This window comes from Rhinopithecus roxellana, chromosome 8 (genome assembly GCF_007565055.1).
Source record: "Rhinopithecus roxellana isolate Shanxi Qingling chromosome 8, ASM756505v1, whole genome shotgun sequence".
Classification (NCBI taxonomy): Eukaryota; Metazoa; Chordata; class Mammalia; order Primates; family Cercopithecidae; genus Rhinopithecus; species Rhinopithecus roxellana.
Genome location: NC_044556.1, coordinates 33,370,428 through 33,396,994, shown reverse-complemented (window position 1 = coordinate 33,396,994; position 26,567 = coordinate 33,370,428). Strand labels below are relative to the sequence as shown.

At 41.4% G+C, this 26,567-nt stretch overlaps 2 pseudogenes across 1 annotated transcript; both read left to right on the top strand.

Annotated features, from left to right (window-relative positions):
- The first annotated feature begins 4,193 nt into the window (after positions 1–4,193).
- LOC104664134 lies at positions 4,194–4,735 on the top strand (annotated as a pseudogene). Its single transcript, XR_748210.2, has one exon. The product of XR_748210.2 is annotated as a 40S ribosomal protein S18 pseudogene (transcript).
- A 1,764-nt stretch (positions 4,736–6,499) lies between these two features.
- LOC104664135 lies at positions 6,500–23,413 on the top strand (annotated as a pseudogene).
- The last annotated feature ends 3,154 nt before the right edge of the window (positions 23,414–26,567 follow it).

Below are 26,567 nucleotides of genomic sequence, written 5' to 3'. Positions count from 1 at the left end.
CACTCTCTTCGGGCTTGTAGAGTTTCTGCCGAGAGATCTGCTGTTAGTCTGATGGGCTTCCCTTTGTGGGTAACCCGACCTTTCTCTCTGGTTGCCCTTAAGATTTTTTCCTTCATTTCAACTTTGGTGAATCTGGCAATTATGTGTCTTGGAGTTGCTCTTCTGGAGGAGTATCTTTGTGGCGTTCTCTGTATTTCCTGAATTTGAATGTTGGTCTGCCCTACTAGGTTGGGGAAGTTCTCCTGGATGATATCCTGAAGAGTGTTTTCCAACTTGGTTCCATTTTCCCCCTCACTTTCAGGCACCCCAATCAGACGTAGATTTGGTCTTTTTACGTAATCCCATGCTTCTTGCAGGCTTTGCTCATTTCTTTTTCTTCTTTTTTCTTTTGGTTTCTCTTCTCGCTTCATTTCATTCATTTGATCTTCAATCGCTGATACTCTTTCTTCCAGTTGATCGAGTCGGTTACTGAAGCTTGTGCATTTGTCACGTATTTCTCGTGTCATGGTTTTCATCTCTGTCATTTCGTTTATGATCTTCTCTGCATTAATTAGTCTAGCCGTCAATTCTTCCACTCTTTTTTCAAGATTTTTAGTTTCTTTGCGCTGGGTACGTAATTCCTCCTTTAGCTCTGATAAGTTTGATGGACTGAAGCCTTCTTCTCTCCTCTCGTCCAAGTCATTCTCTGACCAGCTTTGATCCGTTGCTGGCGATGGGCTGCGTTCCTTTGCAGGGGGAGATGCGCTCTTATTTTTTGAATTTCCAGCTTTTCTGCCCTGCTTCTTCCCCATCTTTGTGGTTTTATCTGTCTCTGGTCTTTGATGGTGGTGACGTACTGATGGGGTTTTGGTATAGGTGTCCTTCCTGTTTGATAGTTTTCCTTCTGACAGTCAGAAGGACTGTCTGTTGGTCTGTTGGAGATTGCTTGAGGTCCACTCCAGACCCTGTTTGCCTGGGTATCAGCAGCAGAGGTTGCCGAAGATAGAATATTGCTGAACAGCGAGTGTACCTGTCTGATTCTTCCTTTGGAAGTTTCCTCTCAGGGGTGTACTCCACCCTGTGAGGTGTGGGGTGTCAGACTGCCCCTAGTGGGGGATTTCTCCCAGCTAGGCTACTCTGGGGTCAGGGACACACCTGAGCAGGCAGTCTGTCCGTTCTCAGATCTCAACCTCCGCGTTGGGAGATCCACGGCTCTCCCCAAAGCTGTCAGACAGAGTCGTTCGCGTCTGCACCGGCTCCAGCTACTTCCCCTGTTGGTCTTCAGCTGTGCGCTGTCCCCAGAGGTGGAGACTACAGAGACAGGCAGGCTTCCTTGAGCTGCTGTGAGCTCCACCCAGTTCGAGCTTCCCAGCGGCTTTGTTTACCTACTTAAGCCTCAGCAATGGCGGGCACCCCTCCCCCAGCCTCGCTGCTGCCTTGCGGATAGATCGCGGCAGACTGCTGTGTTAGCAGTGAGGGAGGCTTCGTGGGCGTGGGACCCTCCCGGCCAGGTGTGGGATATGTTCTCCTGGTGTGCCTGTATGCTTACAGCGCAGTATTGGGGTGGGAGTTACCCGATTTTCCAGGTGTTGCGCGTCTCAGTTCCCCTGGCTAGGAAAACGGATCCCCTTCCCCCTTGCGCTTCCAGGTGAGGCGATGCCTCGCCCTGCTTCAGCTCTCGCTGGTCAGGCTGCAGCAGCTGACCAGCACCGATTGTCCGGCACTCCCTAGTGAGATGACCCCAGTACCTCAGTTGAAAATGCAGAAATCACCGGTCTTCTGTGTCGCTCGCGCTGGGAGTTGGAGACTGGAGCTGTTCCTATTCGGCCATCTTGCTCCACCCCGACTGCCTGTTGTAGAACTCTTGCTCTTGGTTTCATAGGGGGTAAATTTAGTAAAGTGATTTTTGACTTTGTAATTTGGGCTGCGTTTTAGTAGATGGCAGTTGACAGCAATGAGCTCTTACTCAGTCATATGGTTCCTTTATGTATCTTTGCATTTGCAGTTGTGTACTGTGGATTAAGGATGAGAGAGGTAACTCCCTCACCAGGTCTGCTGATAGGCTTTGGGGGAGCCCCCTCTGATGCTACACCCTTACTAGACTGACCTTGTGGAAGGAGACACAGCTAGGTCTCACACCAACCTATTCACTTGTGCAGTTAAGCCCTCTCAATATTTTTTGAGTATGGGCTCCTCCATCCCAGACCTGAGAAACAGCCCTGAGGGCCAATCGCAACAGATACACACCCAGGCTTGCCAAAAAGGCATGTGGCCATGTCCCAGGCCTGTGAAATTGCCCCATGGGCCACCTTCAGCAGATATTTCCCTAGGCCACCAAGCAGTTATGTGCCCATGTTCTGGGCCTGAGAAACAGCCCTGAGGGCCATCCCTGGCAGACATGTCTCCAGGCCAGATGAGGAATCACACATGGTGCCCCTGACTAGAGTAATAGTCACGTGGTTCCAACCCCAGTGAGCCAGACGTCAAGTTGGCCAATCTGCTGTGTACATACATGCACCCCTAACCTGAGAAACAGACCAATGAGTCCACCCCTAGCAAAGCCACACCACCATTGCCACACTCATTTCAGCATGGGTCACTGAGACACTTGTAAATGTCACTAACACGGGTTACAGCTAAAGAAACCACACAGAGACCACACTACTACATCCACCTAGAACCAAAGCCAATGTACCTTACAGAATCAACACCTCAAGACCCACCTAAACAAATAAATATTTCTCTATAAAACCTATTTCATAAAATTGGAAGTGGTGACTGTTTCATCAGATAAATAGTTATCAACATAGGAATAGGTAAAATGTGAAAAAAGGAAACATGACACTTCCAAAGTAACATAACAATTCTCCAATAACAGACCCCAATCATTAGGAAATATATAAAATGCCAGAAAAAGAATTTGAAATAGCAATCTTCAGGAAACTCAGTGAGATACAAGGGCCCAGTAAAAAAAAGGAAACTGCAGGCCAATGCCCCGATGAACATAGATGCAAAAATCCTTGAGAAAGTACTAACAAACTGATTCCAACAATACATCGAAAAAGATAATGCACTATGATCAAGTGGGATTTATCCCATGGATGCAAAGATGGTTCAACATATGAAAATCAATAAACAGGATACATCATATCAACAAAATGAATGACCAACCCATATGATCCCTTTCAAAATACCAAAGACATTTGTCACAGAAATAGAAGAATAAAAAAAAGCATTTGATAAAATTCAACACCCCTTCATGATAAAAACTCTCAATAAATTGTGTATAGAGGGAAAGTAACTCAACACAATAAAGGCCATGTGACAAACCCACAGCTAACATCATAGTAAATGGGGAAAAGCTGAGAGCTTTTGCTCTAAGCAATGGAATAAGACAAAGGTGCCAACTGTCACTACTCTTATTCAACATAGTCCTGGGAGTCCTAGCCAGAGCAATTAGGCAAGAGAGAGAAATAAAGGGCATCTAGATTGGAAAGGAAGATATCAATATGTCCTTGTTTTCAGAGAGCATGATTTTATATATGGAAAAACCTACAGACTTTATGAAAAAACTCTTATAAGTAATAAATGAATTCAGCAACCTTGCAGAATACACAATAAATATACAAAATTCAGTAATGTTTCAATACATGAACAACAAACTACTTGAAAAAGAAATCAAGAAGGAAATCTCACATATAATATTTACAAAAGAAAAATACCTAGAAATAAATGTAACCAAGCAGTTACAAGACCTCTACAAGGAAAACTACAAAACAATTATTCCTTGCTCATGGATCAAAGTAATTAATCCTGTTAAAATGACCATGCTACCCAAAGCAATCTATAGATTCAATGCAATCCATATCAAAATACTAATGACATTCTTCACATATTTAGAAAATTAAAAAAAAAATTGTATGGAATCACAAAAGACCTCAAATAGCTAAAGGAACACTGAGCAAAAAGAACAAAGCTGTAGGTGCCACACTACCAGACTTCAAAATGTACTACAAAGCTGTAGTAACAAGAACAACAAAAAAGAGCATGGTATCAGCATATAAACAGATACATAGGCTAATGTAACAGAATGGAGAATTCAGAAAGTAATCCATGTATCTCCAGCCAATTGATTTTTGAATTTTGAATTAAAGGCTCTAAGAACACTCATTGGAGAAAGGATAGTCTCTTTAATATATGGTGCTGGGGCTCTCTTCCACAGGAGGCTTACACGCCGCCGCTTGTGCTGCCGCCATGTCTCTAGTGATCCCTGAAAAGTTCCAGCATATTTTGCGAGTACTCAACACCAACATCGATGGGCGGCGGAAAATAGCCTTTGCCATCACTGCCATTAAGGGTGTGGGCCGAAGATTATGCTCATGTGGTGTTGAGGAAAGCAGACATTGACCTCACCAAGAGGGCAGGAGAACTCACTGAGGATGAGGTGGAACGTGTGATCACCATTATGCAGAATCCACGCCAGTACAAGATCCCAGACTGGTTCTTGAACAGACAGAAGTATGTAAAGGATGGAAAATATAGCCAGGTCCTAGCCAATGGTCTGGACAACAAGCTCCGTGAAGACCTGGAGCCACTGAAGAAGATTCGGGCCCATAGAGGGCTGCGCCACTTCTGGGGCCTTCGTGTCCGAGGCCAGCACACCAAGACCACTGGCTGCCGTGGCCGCACCGTGGGTGTGTCCAAGAAGAAATAAGTCTGTAGGCCTTGTCTGTTAATAAATAGTTTATATACCAAATATATATATATTTGTAATTAGATGAGCTAAAATATGAGTTTCTAAAAATATATATAGTGCTGGGAAAACTGGATATCTATGTGCAGAAGAATGAAACTAAACTCCCACTTCTCACCCTATTCAATAATGAGCTCCAAATGGGACAAATAACTAAATCTAAGACCTCAAACTATAAGAGCACTAGAAAAAACAATAGTAGAAACACTTCAGGACACTGGTCTGGGAAAAGATTTTATGAATAAGACTTCAAACACATAGGCAACAAAAGCAAAAACAAATGGGGCTATATAAAACTAAAAAGCTCTGTGTAACAAAGAAAATAATCAACATAAAGAAAAAACAGCCTACAAAATGGGAGAAAATGTTTTCAAACTATTCACCCAATAGGGGATTAATATCCAGAATACACAAGAAACTCAAATATCTCAACAGCAAAAGAACAAACAATTCAATAAAAAGGGAGCAAATAATATGAACAGACATTTCTCAAAAGAAGACATACAAATGGCTAATAAATCTATATACAAAAATACTCAACATCACTAAGCATCAGAGAAATGCAATTCAAAACCACAGTGAGGGCTGGGTGCGGTGGCTCCTGCCTGTGGCTCCCGCCCGCAATCCCAGCACTTTGGGAGGTCGAGGGTGGATCCACTGAGGTCAGGAGTTCACGACCAGCCTGGCCAACATGGTGAAACCTCATCTCTACTAAAAATACAAAAAAATTAACTGGGCGTGGTGGTGCATGCCTGTAGTCCCAGCTACTTGGAAACTGAGACAGGAGAATCACTTGAACCCAAGAGGCGGAGGCTACAGTGAGCTTAGATCATACCAAACTGCACTCCAGCCTGGGTGACAGAGCGAGACTCCATCTCAGGGAAAGAAAAACAAAAATACACTGAGGTATCAGCTCACCCCAGTTAGGATGGCTGTCACCAAAAAGACAAAAAATAACAAATGCTGGTGAAGATGCAGAAAAAAATAGAACTCTTATACACTATTGGTGGGGATGTGAACTACTACAGCTTCCATAAAGAACAGTATGGAGGTTTCTCAAACAACTACAAATAGAACTACCACATGATCTAGCAATCTCACTGCTGGGCATTTATCCAAAGGAAGGGAAATCAGAATATTGAAGAGACATTTGCACCCCCATATTTATTGTGGCACTATTCACAATAACCAATGTATGAAATCAACCTAGATTTCCAACAAAAGATTAATGGATAAAGCAAATGTGGTATATATACACACAATGAAATATTATTCAGTCATAAAAGAATACAATTCCATCATTTGCCATGACCTGGATGGAACTAGAAGACAATATATTAAGTGAAGTAATCCAGGAATAGAAAGTAAAACACTGCATATTCTTACTCATATAATGGAAGCTAAAAATGCTTATCTCATAGAAGTGAAAAGTACAGCAGAAGATACTAGAAGTTGGTAAAGGTAAGGGAAGAGGAGAACAGGGAAAATTTCTTCAAAGATATGAAATTGTAGTTAGATAGGAGGAATAAATTCTAGAGTTCTATAGCCCTGTAGAATTACTATAGAGTTAACAATAATATACTATATAGTTTCAAATAACTAGAATGAAAAAAAGTGAATGTTCAAGATGTTCAAGAACTGAATGTTCAAGAAATAATAAATGTTCAAGATGATGAATATGCTAATTACCTTTATCTGCTCACTATGCATTATGTGTATTGAAATATCACTATGTACCCCATGAATGTGTACAATTATTGTATGCCAATGAAAAGAAAAAGGTATAATTTGTGGGGAGTGGATGGAGGAGGAAGTGTCATGGTGCCAGACGTGGAGCTTCTTCTCATTGGCTCTTACTAGGGAACAGCTGGATGACAGGCCAAGTAGCCACTGTGGAGTGCAGGTCGATAAAGAGCTCTCCTAGTGCCAGCAGATGGCCAACCTTATCCAAGATGTGGGACAGCATCTCAATGTCTCTCAGCTTACAGTAAACACTGCAATTGTTTACATGTACTATTCTTTCACCAAATTCATTAGGAATCCTTGGAGTAAAATGTCTGCAGACTGATGAGGAGGTAATGTGAATGAATTAGTGGATTTCACGAGAAACTTTGGAAGAGTGCTGGGTATCAGTGTTGCACTAAAGGAAGATGAAAATTGAGCTCCCTTTAGAGGAAACAGAAATAATTCTGTGAGGAGTGTGGATGATATTGTCAACCTGTAATTTTTTGGCAGTGAAAGGGGAGGAACAGGCTCAAAAACTTGAACATGTTATTAAAGTAGTACATGCTTGTCTTCACTCCCTAGAGTGCTGGATACTAAATGTGGTACTTACTTTCAACAGACTCAAGAACTGGTTTTAATTGAAACCATAACCCTACAAACACCAGATTCTGAGATCAGCATTGAACATCTACAATCAGATGTGGTAAAATGTACCAAGTTAGTAAAAGCAAGCAAGGATTTGACACAGACATCTTATTTCATTGCTAAAAACAGTCTGCATCACATAACCTTCTCTCTTCAGTACAAACCAACAGTGATAGCACATGTATACATTCATTTGACTTGCAAATGATCCAATTGAGAGATTCCTGTGTTCATTGATGGAAAGCGTTGCTGGTAATATGTGGATTCTACAGTTACTCTAGAATTATTAGATGAGCTAAAATATGAGTTTCTAAAAATATTAGAGAAAACACCTGTTAAGTTGAAAAGGATCAGAAACTGGAAGGCCAATCAGTCATTTAATAAACCAAAAATAGATGATATTTATCAGAGATACCACTTCTTTATCTTTGGTCCAGAATTCCATTTTAATAGATAGTATCACAGATGTGCCTATAAACCCACGTTTTCAGAAATGATCTACATTTGCATTCCCTAGGCCACTACTTCTTTTCTTTTTTTTTTTTTTTTTAATTAAGTGTCAGAATACATGTGTAGAACATGCAGGTAGGTATACGTGTGCCATGGTGGTTTGCTGCACCTATTGACCCCTCGTCTAAGTTCCGATCCCTCACCCTCCCCACCCCGTAACAGGCCCTGGTGTGCATTGTTTCCCTTACTGTGTCCATGTGTTTTCATTGATCAACTCCCACTTATGAGTGAGACCATGTGGTGTTTGGTTTTTGTTTCTGTGTTAGTTTGCTGAGGATGATGGCTTCCAGCTTCATCCATGTCTCTGTAAAGGACAGAAACTCATTCTTTTTCATAGTTGCATAGTATTCCATGGTGTTTACATACCATATTTTCTTTTTTTAAAAATTATTATTATACTTTAAGCTCTAGGGTACATGTGCACAACGTGCAGGTTTGTTACATATGTATACATGTGTCATGTTGATGTGCTGCACCCATTAACTTGTCATTTACATTAGGTTTATCTCCTAATGCTATCCCTCCCCCATCTCCCCTCCCCACAATAGGCCCCAGTGTGTGATGTTCCCCTTCCTGTGTCCAAGTGATCTCATTGTTCAGTTCCCACCTATGAGTGAGAACATGTGGTGTTTGGTTGTCTGTTCTTGCGATAGTTTGCTGAGAATGATGGTTTCCAGCTGCATCCATGTCCCTACAAAGGACATGAACTCATCCTTTCTTACGGTTGCATAGTATTCCATTGTGTATATGTGCCACATTTTCTTAATCCAGTCTGTCACTGATGGACATTTGGATTGATTCCAAGTCTTTGCTATTGTGAATAGTGCTGCAATCAACATATGTGTGCATGTGTCTTTATAGCAGCATGATTTATAATCCTTCGGGTACATATGCAGTAATGGGATGGTTGGGTCAAATAGTATTTCTAGTTCTAGATCCTTGATGAATCACCACACTGTTTTCCACAATGGTCGAACTAGTTTACAGTCCCACCAACAGTGTAAAAGTGTTCCTATTTCTCCACATCCTCTCCAGCACCTGTTGTTGCCTGATTTTTTAATGATTGCCATTCTAACTGGTGTGAGATGGTATCTCATTGTGGTTTTGATTTGCATTTCTCTGATGGCGAGTGATGATAAGCATTTTTTCATGTGTCTGTTGGCTGTATGAATGTCTTCTTTTGAGATGTCTCTGTTCATTTCCTTTGCCCACTTTTTGATGGGGTTGTTTGTTTTTTTCTTGTAAATTTGTTTGAGTTCTTTGTAGGTTCTGGATATTAGCCCTTTGTCAGATGAGTAGATTGCAAACATTTTCTCCCATTCTGTAGGTTGCCTGTTTACTCTGATGGTAGTTGCTTTTGCTGTGCAGATGCTCTTTAATTTAATTAGATCCTGTTTGTCAATTTTGGCTTTTGTTGCCGTTGCTTTTGGTGCTTTAGACATGAAGTCCTTGCCCATGTCTGTGTCCTGAATGGCATTGCCTAGGTTTTCTTCTAGGGTTTTTATGGTTTTAGGTCTCACATTTAAGTCTGTAATCCATCTTGAATTAATTTTTGTATAAGGAGTAAGGAAAGGATCCAGTTTCAGCTTTCTACTTATGGTTAGCCAATTTTCCCAGCACCGTTTATTAAATAGGGAATCCTTTCCTTATTTCTTGTTTTTGTCAGGTTTGTCAAAGATCAGATGGCTGTAGATGTGTGGTATTATTTCTGAGGGCTCTCTTCTGTTCCATTGGTGTATATCTCTGTTTTGGTACTAGTACCATGCTGTTTTGGTTACTGTAGCCTTGTAGTATAGTTTGAAGTCAGGTAGCGTGATGCCTCCAGCTTTGTTCTTTTGGCTTAGGATTGTCTTGGCAATGCGGGCTCTTTTTTGGTTCCATATGAACTTTAAAGCAGTTTTTTCCAATTCTGTGAAGAAAGTCATTGGTAGCTTACTGGGGATGGCATTGAATCTACAAATTACCTTGGGCAGTATGGCCATTTTCACAATATTGATTCTTCCTATCCATGAGCATGGTATGTTCTTCCATTTGTTTGTGTCCTCTTTTATTTCAGTGAGCAGTGGTTTGTAGTTCTCCTTGAAGAGGTCCTTTACATCCTTTGTAAGTTAGATTCCTAGGTATTTTATTCTCTTTGAAGCTATTGTGAATGGAAGTTCACTCATGATTTGGCTCTCTGTTTGTCTGTTATTGGTGTGTAAGAATGCTTGTGATTTTTGCACATTGATTTTGTATCCTGAGACTTTGCTGAAGTTGCTTATCAGTTTAGGGAGATTTTGGGCAGAGACGATGGGATTTTCTAAACGTACAATCATGTCGTCTGCAAACAGGGATAATTTGACTTCTTCTTTTCCTAAATGAATACCCTTTATTTCTCCTGCCTGATTTCCCTGGCCAGCACTTCCAACACTATGTTGAATAGGAGTGGTGAGAGAGGGCATCCCTGTCTTGTGCCAGTTTTCAAAGGGAATTTTTCCAGTTTTTGCTCATTCAGTATGATATTGGCTGTGGGTTTGTCATAAATAGCTCTTATTATTTAGAGATACGTTCAATCAATACCAAATTTATTGAGAGTTTTTAGCATGAAGGGCTGTTGAATTTTGTCAAAGACCTTTTCTGCATCTATTGAGATAATCATGTGGTTTTTGTCTTTGGTTCTGTTCATATGTTGGATTACGTTTGTTGATTTGCATATGTTGAACCAGCCTTACATCCCAGGGAGTATGCCCACTTGATCATGGTGGATAAGCTTTTTGATGTGCTGCTGGATTCGGTTTGCCAGTATTTTACTGAGGATTTTTGCATCGATGTTCATCAGGGATATTGGTCTAAAATTCTCTTTTTTTGTTGTGTCTCTGCCAGGCTTTGGTATCAGGATGATGTTGGCCTCATAAAATGAGTTAGGGAGAATTCCCTCCTTTTCTATTGATTGGAATAGTTTCAGAAGGAATGGTACCAGCTCTGCCTTGAACCTCTCGTAGAATTCGGCTGTGAATCCATCTGGTCCTGGACTTTTTTTGGTTGGTAGGCTATTAATTATTGCCTCAATTTCAGAGCCTGTTATTGGTCTATTTAGGGATTCAACTTCTTCCTGGTTTAGTCTTGGGAGTGTGTATGTGTCCAGGAATTTATCCATTTCTTCTAGGTTTTCTAGTTTATTTGCATAGAGGTGTTTATAGTATTCTCTGATGGTAGTTTGTATTTCTGTGGGGTCGGGGGTGATATCCCCTTTATCATTTTTTATTGCGTCTATTTGATTCTTCTCTCTTTTCTTCTTTATTAGTCTTGCTAGCAATCTATCAATTCTGTTGCTCTTTTCAAAAAATCAGCTCCCGAATTCATTGATTTTTTTGAAGGTTTTTTTTTTTTTGTGTCTCTACCTCCTTCAGTTCTGCTCTGATCTTAGTTATTTCTTGCCTTCTGCTAGCTTTTAAATGTGTTTGCTCTTGCTTCTCTAGTTCTTTTAATTGTGATGTTAGGGTATCAATTTTAGATCTTTCCTGCTTTCTCTTATGAGCATTTACTGCTATAAATTTCCCTCTACACACTGCTTTAAATGTGTCCCAGAGATTCTGGTATGTTGTATCTTTGTTCACATTGGTTTCAAAGAACATCTTTATTTCTGTCTTCATTTCGTTATGTACCCAGTAGTCATTCAGGAGCAGGTTGTTCAGTTTCCATGTAGTTGAGCATTTTAGTGTGAGTTTCTTAATCCTGCGTTCTAGTTTGATTGCACTGTGGTCTGAGAGACAGTTTCTTATAATTTCTGTTCTTTTACATTTGCTGAGGAGTGCTTTACTTCCAACTATGTGGTGAATTTTGGAATAAGTGCAATGTGGTGCTGAGAAGAATGTATATTCTGTTGATTTGGAGTGGAGAGTTCTGTAGATGTCTACTAGGTCCACTTGGTGCAGAATTGAGTTCAATTCCTGGATATCCTTGTTAACTTTCTGTCTCATTGATCTGTCTAATGCTGACAGTGGGGTGTTAAAATCTCCCATTATTATTGTATGGGAGTCTAAGTCTCTTTGTAAGTCTCTAAGGACTTGCTTTATGAATCTGGGTGCTCCTGTATTGGGTGCATAGATATTTAGGAGAGTTAGCTCTTCCTGATGAATTGATCCTTTTACCATTATGTAATGGCCCTCTTTGTCTCTTTTGATCTTTGATGGTTTAAAGTCTGTTTTATCAGAGACTAGGATTGCAACCCCTGCTTTTTTTTTTTTTTTTTCCATATGCTTGGTAGATCTTCTTCCATCCCTTTATTTTGTGCCTATGTGTGTCTCTGCATGTGAGATGGGTCTTCTGAATACAGCAGACTGATGGGTCTTGACTCTTTATCCAATTTGCCAGTCTCTGTCTTTTAATTGGACCATTTAGTCCATTTACATTTAAAGTTAATATTGTTATGTGTGAACTTGATCCTGTCATTATGATATTAGCTGGTTATTTTGCTCGTTAGTTGATGCAGTTTCTTCCTAGCATCAATGGACTTTACATTTTGGCATGTTTTTGCAATGGCTAGTACCGGTTTTTCCTTTCTCTGTTTATGCTTCCTTCAAGATTTCTTGTAGGGCAGGTCTGGTGGTGACAAAATCTCTCAGCATTTGCTTGTCTGTAAAGGATTTTATTTCTCTTTCACTTATGAAACTTAGTTTGGCTGGATATGAAATTCTGGGTTGAAAATTCTTTTCTTTAAGAATGTTGAATATTGGCCCCTACTCTCTTCTGGCTTGTCAACTTCTGCCGAGAGGTCTGCTATTAGTCTGATGGGCTTCCCTTTGTGGGTAACCCAACCTTTCTCTCTGGCTGCCCTTAACATTTTTTCCTTCATTTCAACTTTGGTGAATCTGAGAATTACGTGTCTTGGAATTGCTCTTCTCGAGGAGTATCTTTGTGGTGTTCTCTGTATTTCCTGAATTTGAATGTTGGCCTGCCTTACTAGGTTGGGGAAGTTCTCCTGGATGATATCCTGAAGAGTGTTTTCCAACTTGGTTCCATTTTCCCTGTCACTTTCAGGCACACCAATCAGACGTAGATTTGGTCTTTTCACATAATCCCATATTTCTTGGAGGCTTTGTTCATTTCTTTTTACTCTTTTTTCTCTACACTTCTCTTCTTGCTTCATTTCATTCATTTGATCTTCAATCTCTAGATACTCTTTCTTCCAGTTGATTGAGTCAGTTACTGAAGCTTGTGCATTTGTCACATAGTTCTCGTGCCATGATTTTCATCTCTATCAGTTCTTTTAAGGTCTTCTCTGAATTGATTATTCTAGTTATCCATTCACCCATTCTTTTTTCAAGGTTTTAGTTTCTTTGTACTGGTTACGTAGTTCTTCCTTTAGCTCTGAGAAGTTTGATTGACTGAAGCCTTCTTCTCTCGACTTGTCAAAGTCATTCTCTGTCCAGCTTTGTTCCGTTGCTGGCGATGAGCTGCGTTCCTTTGGAGGGGGAGTTGCACTCTGACTTTTTGAATTTCCAGCTTTTCTGCATTGCTTTTTCCCCATCTTCATGCTTTTATCTGCCTGTGGTCTTTGATGATGGTGATGTACTGATGGGGTTTTGGTGTGGTTGTCCTTTCTATTTGTTAGTTTTCCTTCTAACAGTCAGGACCCTCAGGACCCTCAGCTGCAGGTCTGTTGGAGTTTGCTTGAGGTCCACTCCAGACCCTCTTTGCCTGGGTATCAGCAGCGGAGGCTGCAGAATGCTGAACAGCGAGTGTTGCTGTCTGATTCTTGCTCTGGAAGTTTCATCTCAGGGGTGTACCTAGCCGTGTGAGGTGTGAGGTGTCGGTCTGCACCTAGTGGGGGATGTCTCCCAGTTTGGCTACTCAGGGGTCAGGGACCCACTTGAGCAGGCAGTCTGTCCATTCTCAGATCTCAACCTCCATGCTGGGAGAACCACTGCTCTCTTCAAAGCTGTCAGACAGGGACATTTGCCTCTGCAGAGGTTTCTGCAGCTTTCTGTTTAGCTATGCCCTATCCCCAGAGGTGGAGTGTACAGAGGCAGGCAGGCCTCCTTGAGCTGTGATGGGCTCCACTCAATTCAAGCTTCCAGGTGGCTTTGTTTACCTACTTAAGCCTCAGCAATGATGGCGCCCCTCCCCCAGCCTCGCTGTCACCTTGCTGTTAGATCTCAGACTGCTGTGCTAGCAATGAGGGAGGCTCCGTGGGCATGGGACCCTCTGGGCCAGGTGTGGGATATAATCTCCTGGTGTGCCATTTGCTAAGACCCTTGGTAATAGGCAGTATTAGGGTGGGAGTTACCCGATTTTCTAGGTGCTGTGTGTCTCAATTTCCTTTGGCTAGGAAAAGGAATTCCCTTCCCCCTTGCGCTTCCCAGGTGAGACGATGCCTCGCCCTGCTTCAGCTCTCGCTGGTCGGGCTGCACCCGTAGACCAGCACCAACTGTCTGACATGCCCCAGTGAGATGAACCCAGTACCTCAGTTGAAAATGCAGAAATCACCTGTCTTCTTTGTTGCTCACACTGGGAGCTGGAGGCTGGAACTGTTCCTATTTGGCCATCTTGGGCATGCCCCCCTGAGCCGGTATCACACATTTTCTTTTTTAAAAATTTGTAAATTTATTTTATTTTACTTTAAGTTGTAGGATACATGTGCAGAATGTGCAGGTTTGTTACGTAGGTATACACGTGCCATGATAATTTGCTGCGTCTATTGATTCATCCTCTAAATTCCCTCATCTCACCCCCAATCCCTCAGCAGGCTCTGGGATGTGTTGTTCCCCTCCCTGTGTCCATGTGTTCTCATTGTTCAACTCCCACTTATGAGTGAGAACATATGGTGTTTGGTTTTCTCTTCCTGTGTTATCTTGCTGAGGATGATGTCTTCCAGTTTCATCCTTGTCATTCCAAAGGACATGATCTCATTCTTCCTTATGACTGCATAGTATTCCACAGTGTGTATGTACTACATTTTCTTTATCCAGTCTATCATTGATGGACATTTGTGTTGGTTCCATGACTTTTCTATTGTAAATAGTGCTGCAACAAACATATGTGTGCATGTATCTTTATGGTAGAATGATTTATGTTCCTTTGGTTATATACCCAGTAATGGGATTGTTGGGTTAAATGGTATTTCTGATTCTAGATCCTTGAGGAATCACCATACTGTCTTCCACAATGGTTGAAGTAATTTACATTCCCTCCACAGTTTCACCAGTATCTATTGTTTCTTGACATTTTAATAATCACCATTCTGATTGGTGTGAGATTGTATCTCATTGTGGTTTTGATTTGTATTTCTCTAGTGATCAGTGATATTGAGCTTTTTTTTCTGTTTTTTGGCCACATAAATGTCTTCTTTTGAGAAGTATCTTTTCATATCCTTTGCCCACATTTTGATAGGATTGTTTGTTTGTTTTTTCTTGACAATTTGTTTAAGTTCCTTGTAAATTCTGGACATTAGACCTTTGTCAGATGGGTAGATTGCAAAATTTTTCTCCCATTCTGCAGGTATGATACTTCCTTTGGCTGTGCAGAAGCTCTTTAGTTTAATCAGATCCCATTTGTTGATTTTTGCTTTTGTTGCAACTGCTTTTGGTGTTTATTCATGAAGTCTTGCCCATGCCTATGTCCTGAATGGTGTTGCCTAGGTTTTCTTCTAGGGTTTTTATGGTTTTGGGTTTATATTTAAATATTTAATCCATCTCGAGTTAATTTTTGTATAAGGTGTAAGGAAGGGGTCCAGTTTCTGCATATGGCTAGCCAGTTTTTCCAGCACCATTTACCCCATGTATTGAATAAGAGATTCTTTCCCCGTTGTTTCTTTTTTTGTCAAAGATCAGATAGTTTTAGATGTGTGGTATTACTTCTGAGGTCTCTGTTTTGTTCCATTGGTCTATATGTCAGTTTTGGTACAAGTATCATGCTGTTTTGGTTATTGTAGCCTTGTAGTATAGTTTGAAGTCAGGTAGTGTGATACCTCCAGCTTTGTTCTTTTTGCGTAGGATTGTCTTGGCTGTATGGGGTCTTCTTTGATTCCATATGAAATTTAAAGTAGCCTTTTTTCTAATTCTGTGAAGAATATCAATGGTAGTTTGATGCATTCAATTCAATACCATTGAATCTATAAATTACTTTGGGCAATATGACATTTTAATGATATTGATTCTTCCTATCCATGAGGATGGAATGTTTTTCCTTTTCTTTGTGTTCTCTCATTTCCTTGAGCAGTGGTTTGTAGTTCTCTTTGAAGAGGTCCTTCACATCCCTTGTTAGCTGTATTTCTAGGTATTTACTTCTCTTTGTAGCAATTGTGAATGGGAGTTCATTCGTGATTTGTCTCTCTGCTTGTCTACTGTTGGTGTCAAGGAATACTTGTGATTTTTGCACACTGATTTTGTATCCTGAGAATTTGCTGAAGTTGCTTATCAGCTTAAGGAGTTTTGGGCTGACATAATGGGGTTTTCTAAATATATAACCATGTCATCTGCAAACAGAGACAATTTGACTTCCTTTCTTTCTGTTTGAATACCCTTTATTTATTTCTCTTGCCTGATTGCTCTGGCCAGAACTTCCAATAATATGTTGAATAGGAGTGGTGAGAGAGGGCATCCTTGTCTTGTAATTGTTTTCCAAGGGAAAGCTTCCAGCTTTTGCACATTCAATATGCTACTGGCTGTGGGTTTGTCATAAATGTCTGTTATTATTTTGAGACATGTTCCATCAATACCTAGTTTTTTGAGAGTTTTTAGCATAAAGGGATGTTGAATTTTATTGAAGGCCTTTTCTGCATCTATTGAGACAATCGTGTGGTTTTGTCTTTGGTTCTGTTTATGTGATGGGTTACGTTTATTTATTTGCATGTGATGACCCAGACTTGCATCACAGGGATGAAGCCTACTTGATTATGGTAGATAAGTTCTTTGATGTGCTGCTGAATTTGATCTGCAGGTATTTTGTTGACAATTTTCACGTTGATGCTCATCAGGGATATTGGCCTAAAGTTTTCTTTTGTTGTTGTTGTGTTTCTGGCAGATTTTGATATCAGGATGATTCTGGCTTCATAAAATGAGTTAGGGAGGAGTACCTCCTTTTCAATTGTTTGGAATAGTTTCAGAAGGAATGGTATCATCACCTCTTTGTACCTCTGGTAGAATTCAGCTGTGAATCCATGTGGTCCTGGGATATTTTTTGATTGGTAGGCTATTAATTGCTGCCTCAATTTCAGAACTTTTTGTTGATCTATTTAGGGATTTGACTTCTTCCTGGTTTAGTCTTGGGAGGCTGTATGTGTCCAGGAATTTATCCATTTTTCCTAGATTTTCTAGTTTATTTGCATATAGATATTTATAGTATTCTCTGATGGTAGTTTGTATTTCTCTAGGGTCAGTGGTGATATCCCCTTTACTACTTTTTATTGTGTCATTTAATTATTCTCTCTTTTCTGCTTTATTAGTCTAGCTAGTAGTCTATCTATTCTGTTGAATTTTTTTAAAAAACTAGCTTCTGGATTCAGTGATTTTTTGGTGAGTTTTTTGTGTCTCTATCTCCTTCAATTCTGTTCTACACTTAGTTATTTCTTGTCTTTTGCTAGCTTTTGGATTAGTTTGCTCTTGTTTCTCTAGCTCTTTTAATAGTGATGTTAGGGTGTCAATTTGAGATATTTCTGGCTTTCTGATGTGAGTATTTAGTGCTATAAGTTTTTCTCTACACACTGTTTTAGCTGTATCCCAGAGATTTCGGTACATTGTCTCTTTGTTCTCATTGGTTTCAAAGAACTTCTTGATCTCTGCCTTAATTCCATTATTTACCCAGAAGTCATTTAGGAGCAGGTTTTCAATTTGCATGTAATCATGTGGTTTTGAGTGAGTTCCTTAATCCCGAGTTCTAATTTGATTGCACTGCGGTCTGAGAGACTCTTTGTTATGATTTAGTTCTTTTGCACTTGCTGAGGAGTGTTTTACTTCCAATTATGTGGTCGATTTTAGAATAAGTGCTATGTGGCACTGATAGGAATGTGTATTCTGTTGATTTGGGATGGAGAGTTCTGTAGATGTCTATTAGGTCCACTTGATCCAGAGCTGAGTTCAAGTCCTGAATATTCTTGTTAATCTTCTGTCCTTTGATCTGTCTAACATTGACAGTGGGGTGCTAAAGTGTCTCACTACTATTGTGTGGGAGTCTACGTGTCTTTGTAGGTCTCTAAGAACTTGTTTTATGAATCTGGATCCTCCTGTATCTGATGTCTTTATATTTAGGATAGTTAGCTCTTCTCATTGAATTGATCCCTTTGCCATTATGCAATGCCCTTCTTTGTCTTTTTTGAAATTTGTTGGTTTAAAGTCTGTTTTGTCAGGGACTAGGATTGAACCCCATGGTTTTGCTTGTTTGTTTGTTTGTTTTTTGCTTTTTATTTGCTTGGTAAATTTTTCTTCATCCCTTTATTTTGAGCCAATGTGTGTCTTTGCACGTGAGATGAATCTCCTGAATATAGCACACTGATGGGTCTTGATTTTTTATCCAATTTGCCAGTCTGTGTCTTTTAACTGGGGTATTTATCCCATTTACATTTAAGGTATTGTTATGTGTGAGTTTGATCCTGTCATCGTGATGCTATCTGTTATTTTGCACACTAGTTGATACAGTTTCTTCATAGTGTCATTGGTCTCTACATTTTGGCGTATTTTTGCAGTGACTGGTACCAGATTTTCCTTTCTATATTTAGTGCTTCCTTCAAGAGCCCTTGCAAGACAGGTCTAGTGGTGACAAAATCCCTCAGCATCTGCTCGTCTGAAAAGGATTTTATTTCCCCTCTGCTTATGAAGCTTAGTTTGGTGGGATATGAAATTCTGGGTTGAAAATTCTTTTCTTTAAGAATGTTGAATATTGACCCTTAATCTCTTCTGGGATGTAGAGTTTCTGCTGAGAGGTCCACTGTTAGTCTGATGGGCTTCCCTTCGTGGGTGGTGACCTGGCCTTTCTCTCTGGCTGCCCTTAACACCTTTTCCTTCATTTTGCCCTTGGAGAATCTGATGATTATATGTCTTGGGGTTGTCCTTCTCATAGAGTATCTTAGTGGTGGTGTCCTCTGTATTTCACGAATCTGTGTGTTGGCCATCTTGCTAGGTTGGGGAAGTTGTCTCGGATAATATCCTGAAGTGTGTTTTCCAGCTTGTTCCCATTCTCCCTGTCTTCTTCAGGTACTCCAATCAATCATAGATTTGGTCTTTTTACGTAGTTGCATATTTCTTGGAGGCTTTGTTTGTTTGCTTGTTTGTCATTCTTTTTTCTCTAACCTTGTCTGTATATTTTGTTTCAGACTCAAAGTGGTCTTCAAATTCTGATGTACTTTCTTCTGCTTAGTCAATTTGGCTACTGATATTTGTGTATGCTTCACGAAGTTCTCATGCTGTGTTTTTCAGCTCTATCAGGTCATTTATGTCCCCCTCTAAGCTGGTTATTCTAGCTAGCAGCTCCTCTAACCTTTTATCAAGGTTCTTAGCTTCTTTGCATTGGATTAGAACATGCTCCTTTAGCTCACCAAAGTTTTTTTTTATTACCGTCTTCTGAAGCCTACCTTTGTCAATTCATCCATCTCATCCTCCATTCAGTTCTGTGCCCTTGCTGGAGAGGTGTGGTGATTGTTTGGAGCAGAAGAGGTACTCTGGCCTCTGGGTTTTCAGCATTTTTTCATTGATTGTTTCTCATCTACATAAGTCCGTCTAGTTTGATCTTTGAGGCTGCTGACCATTGGATGGGGCTTTTGTGGAGACTTTTTGTTTTGTTGATGCTGTTGTTGTTGTTTTCTGTTTATTTTTCTTTCAATGGTCAGGTCCCTTTTCTGTAGGGCTGCTGCAATTTGCTGGGGGTTCACTTCAGGCCCTATTCATCTGGTTCACTCCCACACCTGGAGTTGTCACTCAAGGAGGCTGGATAACAGCAAAAATGGTGCCTCTCCTTCTTCTGGGATCTCTGACCTCAAGGGGCACCAACCTGATGCCAGTAGGATTGCTTCTGTATAGGGTGTCTGATAATCCCTGTTGGAGGTTCTCACCCAGCTGGGTGGCAGGGTGAACAGGACCCATTTAATGAAGCACTTTGACTGTCCCTTGGTGGAGGGGGCATGCTTCGCTGGGGGGAAACCCACTCATCTGGGCTGCCTGGATTCCTCAGAACTACCAGCAGGAAAGGCTAAGTCTGCTAGTCTGCAGAGACTGTGGCCACCTCTCCCCTTAGGGACTCAGGCCCTGGGAGATTAGGGTTTTGTTCCTGAGCCTCTGGCTGGAGTTGGTGGAGTTCCTGCAGGGAGGCCCTGCCCAGTGAGGAAGGATGGATCAGGGTCAGGATAGGCCAGTACTTCTAAATTCAGGCAATATTTCTGTAAAAGACAGTCATATACTGATAATTTGTCAATGTTAGCAATAGGAATGTCAAGTATCTCATACATTTGCCATTACACAAGGAACAGCCTCAACATCAAGAATCAGCAAGGACAGAACAGATATATTCACAGAAGTAGGAGACATTTTTGTCTAGTAGGCAGTACTACTTTTTTTTTTTTTTTTTGGAGCAAAACTGCAAACTTATTTTTGGTCACTTAAGGTGTGGGGGAGAGGTCTGTCGTCCTCCGGCAAAGGAGGCCGGCAGAGTCGCCCCGTAGAGCTCTCGGACAGGGTTCCTGATGCAGTCCCGACATCCCGACAGGAGTGGGGCTGGGAAGTCCATGCGGCGTCCGGAGCGGCTTTTCTAGGAGTGGGAGGGCAATAGGCGGGGCACGGGCGTGTCAGGGGGCGTTCCGCAGGTGCGATCAGGTAAATCTTGGTCTCTTTGGATTGATGTCACCTGGCGCATGCCCGGTTGGTCTGCACCTTCCCTAGGCACTGGCTGCATTTTCGCGCGCATGGAAAAAGTTGGTGAAGAAGAACCCGGAAGTGCACCATCTTGCCTCCGTTCGTCCAAACAGTCCAACCTTTTATTGGTAATAGTGATAAGGGGCGCCATGGTCTGTCTGGCTACTTCCTGCTGTTAAGGGGCGTCGTTAAGGTCGGGGCCCATGGTTGGCATTTGGACATACGGATGAAGAATAAAATAAGGCACAGTATTAGTATAGGAATGAGGAATGGAAGCATTTGTTGGAATAGGGGCAAAACCCAGAAGGAAGGTCCCAGCAAGGTTGAGGAGTATGAGATAGTTAAGAAAATTTAGTAAGTTTGAGGCGAGTGGGGGAAAGCCAAACTGATTTCCACTGATTGCTTTCGGTAGGGGCCCTTTTTAGCTGGGAATGAGGAACGAGTGCGCAGAGTAGTTGTTGGCCAGGCAGCAATTAAGGAGTGGAGTTTTTGTGGAGTGGATGGCTTTCCGCTCACTCCTACTACAGAGATATTGGATGGAAGGCTAGGTCCAGAGAAGGACGGCAAAACAGAATAGGTAGCCTCGCTGTTGATTAAAAAATTGATTGTCTTACCCGCTACCAGGAGAGTTACCCGCGGCTCAGCGAGGGTGATGGGGGTCCCCGAGTCTCGGCACCTTCAGTTGTCGTCGTCCAGATGTAGGAGCTGGAAGGAGCTCCCAGGATCCTGGGAAAGGGGGTCACGTGGAGACGCAGCACCTGTTCTCAGGGTGGGGCAATCAGACTTCCAGTGTCCTCCCTGCTGGCAAGCAGGGCAGGGGGTTGCTGGTGGACGAGGGTTAGGACATTCACTGGCCCAATGTCCTGATGCCTTGCACTTATAGCAAGGCTGCGTTGGGGCTCGGGGACCTTGCAGACACCTGTTGGCATAGTGTCCTGCCTTGCCGCACTTATAGCAGGCTCCTTTCGTAGCCTTGGAGTCTGCGGAGTGTGTGCTCTCTGGTCTGGGGTTACGACTGGGCTGTAGAGCCGCTGCTAGGAGCTTTAACTTCTGTTTGAGGCGAGCCTGCCGTCTCCTCTCTGGAGTTATAGACCTTAAAGGCTAATTTAACCAGGTCTTGTATTGGTGTCTGAGGACCATCCTCTACCTTTTGAAGTTTTTTACGAATGTCTGGAGCTGATTAAATAAGACGCCAAAATGGTGACCCCTGTGGGGGAGGCCGGATCTAACCGGGTATATTGGGTTAGAACCTCAGTCAGCCTATTTAAGAATGCGGCTGGATTTTCTCCTGGATTTTGAACTAAATTCCTTTATGTATATGGTAGGATTCACTGAGAAATCACCTAAACGCTTCTCAATTTTGGAAAGATCGGCCAGTGAAAAAGGGACATGTACTCTGACTACCCCCTCTGCCCTAGCTACCTCTCGCAAAGGTGCTAACACTGTAGGAGGGTGTGGGCACAGATAGGGGACTCAAGACAGCCAGTTGGGGGCCCCAAAGGAGGCACGGGACCGAGTGGATTACTAGTAGATAAGGAGGAGGAAGGAGGAGTCTGGATGGGGGAGGAGGAGGAGTCTGGGCAGGAAGGGAGGGGGTGGAGAGAGCGGGGAGAGGAGGAGTATAGGGACGAGAGCTTAAGGCCCAAAAGCCTTGTATGTAATTAATTTCGGACCACTTGCCTAGCCGCTGGCAGAAATTGCTGAGGTTGATCACGCCACAGTGGAAAGGAAAATTAACTGCTTCCTCCTAAGGTCTTGTTCAAGCTGTAAGGTTTTTAAATTGGCTAGGAGGCACCCTAAGGGGGTGCTCTTTGGAAATTTGGACTGGGGGGTTTCCCGTTTGTTTCCTCTTTACTTACACAATGGACACAATGGAAATGGAAGTGGATCTCTGCCTGGCTTCAAAGCGTCCTTTGGAACCAGCAGAGACAGACTGGAGGCTCATGGAGCCAAAGTGGAGATTACCTTCAGGCGGATGTCTCTGTCCTGAACGGGTCTCCCGAGCCACATGGTGGCTCCTGGTGGCTCAAAAGTGGGCCTCGGACCTGCGCAGGAGTTTTGGCCGAGGGAGGTAAAGAGGAGACAAGGGCACTTACCCCAGAGAGGCCGGTGCTCTTTGGAAATTTGGACTGGGGGTTTCCCGTTTGTTTCCTCTTTACTTACACAATGGACACAATGGAAATGGAAGTGGATCTCTGCCTGGCTTCAAAGCGTCCTTTGGAACCAGCAGAGACAGACTGGAGGCTCATGGAGCCAAAGTGGAGATTACCTTCAGGCGGACGTCTCCATCCTGAACGGGTCTCCCGAGCCACTTGGTGGCTCAAAAGTGGGCCTCGGACCTGTGCAGGATTTCTGGCCGAGGGAGGTAAAGAGGAGACAAGGGCACTTACCCCAGAGACGCCGTGAGAGTGAGGGAAGCGGGTCTCAGGTCCTGGTCCGTCTGCCGCGTGGGAGCAGGAGGAGGTTCCTCAACCCTTAGAAGCCTGAGGAGGGCTCTCCTCCCGGGTCTTTGGCACCAACTGATTTGTTTTTCTAAAGACCACCAGAGTGGGCACAAAAGAACCAGCGAGTAGGCAAGTGTAGGAGCAAAACTGCAAATTTATTTTTGATCACTTAAGGTGTGGGGGAGAGGTCTGTCGGCCTCCGGCAAAGGAGGCCGGCAGAGTCGCCCCGTAGAGCTCTCGGACGAGGTTCCTGATGCAGTCCCGACATCCCGACAGGAGTGGGGCTGGGAAGTCTGCCGGCAGTACTACATTGATTTGCAACAGGGACTTCTATATTACTGCATTCAGGATTACGTCACAGACCTGACAAAATTTCTAATCATTCTTCTATTAAGCAAGAATATACTCATAAAGCAGGCAGCAGTAAACACCATGGGCCAATTTCTGCTACACTTGGAATAATTCCTCAGAAAATATCTTCAGATAAATAAAGAAAATAATGAAAGCTAGAAACTCTTGATCTTAATGTGCAGTACTGAAACTATGGATTTTAGTACCACATACTGATAAAAGCACCAATAAAGAAGAGCTGCCCTTGTTGAAAATTAGTTGACCTATAAGTTTGGAATTTATATCTGCACTGTTTATTCTGTTTCATTGGGCTATGTGTCTGTTTTTGTGCCAGAACTATACTGTTTTGATTACTATTGCTTTATAATATAATTTGAAATCAAGAAGTATGATTTCTCCAACCATGTTTTTCTTTCTCTTGATTATTTTGACTAATCTAGGTCACTTATGATTCCATAAAAGTTTTAGATTTTTTTCTCAAAAAAATGCATTTGGAATTTTGATAAAGATTGTGTTGAATCTGTAGACCTTTTTGGGTAGTATAGACATTTTGACAATTTTAATTCTCCTAATCCATAAACACTGGATATTTATGGATTTTTTCAGTGTGCAGGTGTTTCACTTCCTTGGTTAAATGTATTCCTAGCTATTTTATTCTTTTTAATGCTTTCATGAATAGGTTTGTTTCTTGATTTCTTTTTCAGATAGTGTGTTATTGATGCAAGAAATGCAAGTGATATTTTAAAATTAATTTTGTATCCTGAAACTTTACTGAATTCATTTATAAGTTTTGTCTACCTAAAAGCAACAGAAAGAGTGGCTCTTCAAAGACATACATTTATTCAGGAATGAGCAGGGAATTATAATCTGGGATACAATTGCTAGAACAGATCATAGGCATATTCAAAGATGTTAGGACAAGAAGAAGCTATTAAGGCAAAAAGGGGAAGTTCATGCAAGCTGTCTTAAAACAAAGTTGATCAGTCACAGAAGCCCATTGCAGGGATTGGTGATTACTCATTGGTAACACTAATTGCCGTTGTGAAGATGTCTTCATAGAAGCAATTTATCTGGAATTTTTTATGCTTTCAAAGAGTTCTTATAATAGTTCTTACCATGGGCATATGTGCATAAGGCCTTCAGAGAGTCTTGGTAATAGTTCTTAGCTCAGACATACAAGCATGAGGTCCCTCCTTCATGATCTGCCAGCTCTGCAGCCTTGGGTGTGACATAAGTGACTCAATTTTGCCATAGGCAGCTTTTATATTTTCCCCTTTTGATCAAGACCTTTCTCTGAAAGCGTTGCTGCTAAATCAATCTGTAGTTAGGTTTTAATTGTCCTTCAGTGCTGGAATCGACCTGTCCTGGTTGGTCTGGTCCCACATTGGGAGGGAAGGATGATAGCTAACAATTCTGAGTCAATGTCAAGATTCTTCTGGCCATATTTGAGCAACAAGGAGGTCTATAAGGAGTGGCTGTCAGGCTAAGTTTTCCTGGAGTTCACCGACAAGTTCAATTTTGTCAATTCCATAGTTTTTGGAAGTATTCTTTTGAAGTGCTTGACAACACTATTCTGTTAGGTGTTGTATGTCTGTAGAAATTTGACCAACAACAGGTACAAAGTTTTAAAAGAATAATACAACCACAACATGATAACTCAAGTTTGTATAATGGTTCTCAGCTATGGATCTAGGTTTACAGGCAACCAACTAAACAAATTGAATGGCCATGGAGACCTATGGTAGTGAGAAATTAGAGAAAACTAGAAGAGTTTGAGATTTAGTCCAGATTGTAAAATAACAAAAACTCAAAGACAATAAACAGGGCTACAATATGGTAATAGGTATACTATAATTTTTCTTTAGAAAAAAATCACACAAAAAATAGAGACAAGGAAAACAAGGACTATGTCTGGGAGGCTGTGGATCAATAACTAATGGGCACCTGAAATCATATTAATAACAGTTAAAATTTTAAAAAATTATACAGATGTATTTCTTTATTCTTAGTCCAAATTTAGAAAAATAAAGACAAAATTTTAAACATTTTTTTTTCTCTCAACCAGGCATTATGGATAAAGATTTAAGAAAGCTGAATTCTTACTTTTCGTAGGTTCACATCTTTTTTATTTTTTAATTTTTTTTTGGTATTTTTAGAGATAGGGTTTCACTATGTTGCTCAGGCTGATCTTGAATTCCTGACCTCAAGTGATCCCCCTGCTTCAGTCTTCTGAGTAGCTTGGAGAAAGTATAGAAAGAGTGAGCCAAGTATGGGCCTCTGTAACTGGCTCCCGAGTCTCATCTGAAGGCTCTAGAGTAAGTGAAATGTACCAGACTTTAGGGTCACAATTAGGTCCAAAAATTAAATTAACATAGGATACATTAACAGGAGAAAAACTCAATACAAATTTTATGTAGCATGGGAGCCCACATAAGGAAGTAAAGGCCCCAAAGAAGCAGTTAGAGTCAGTTACCAATATGCTGGATTGGACAAAGAATAGTAAACTCTAAAAATGTGACTAAATACTAAGAGGAGGCTTAAGAGTTGTGTTATTCTAATAAGGTGTATATGTGTTGTTCTTGAAGATAAGGATGTGCCTTTTCTTCCAGTATAGGGAGGCTGACTTTCACATGGGAAGTTTATCTTCTGCTTTTTTAAAAAAAGAATGAAGGTCGAAGTGATCTTTATGTACCTACTATTTTTCAAGTCTCTTTCTCTCTCTCTTTTTTTTTTAATAGAGATAGGGTCTCTCCATGTTGCCCTGGCTGGTCTTGAACTCCTGGGTCCAAGTGATCCTCCCACCTTGACTTCCCAAGTACTGGGATTACAGGCACGAGTCACTACACCCAGCCCTCAAGTGTCTTTAACTTAAATAGTCAATATGCCAGAATAGCATATTTAACATCTTAGAATTTCACATATAAAAATCTGAGTTGGTGGCTGTGAAGATAATTGTGTTAGTACCTGAGAAGTTTTGAAAAAAATAAACGTTCCGCCAGAGAAGAATAAAGAAGAGGAGGAGTTGTAGGAAGAGAAGAGGAAGTCTTTGGAGAAGAAAGAGACTCAGTCAGCTTTGAGACAGTATTTTGCAGTGAAGTAATGCTTGTGTTCTAAATGCATTTTGAAGCCTCAGGATGACAATTAAGAATGGACATCTCATTTGGACTGTTTAACTTTATAGACATAATTTTCTAATATAGCGCTAAGAAAAACAATTTTGAAAAGTTTGAATGATTGGATGATATGGACATGGGAGTTCTGAGTTATTTTTGGTGAAATTTGTTCATTGTTTTATAAATGTGCACTAAGAAGGGCCATAATGTTTGAACATATAACCAGTTG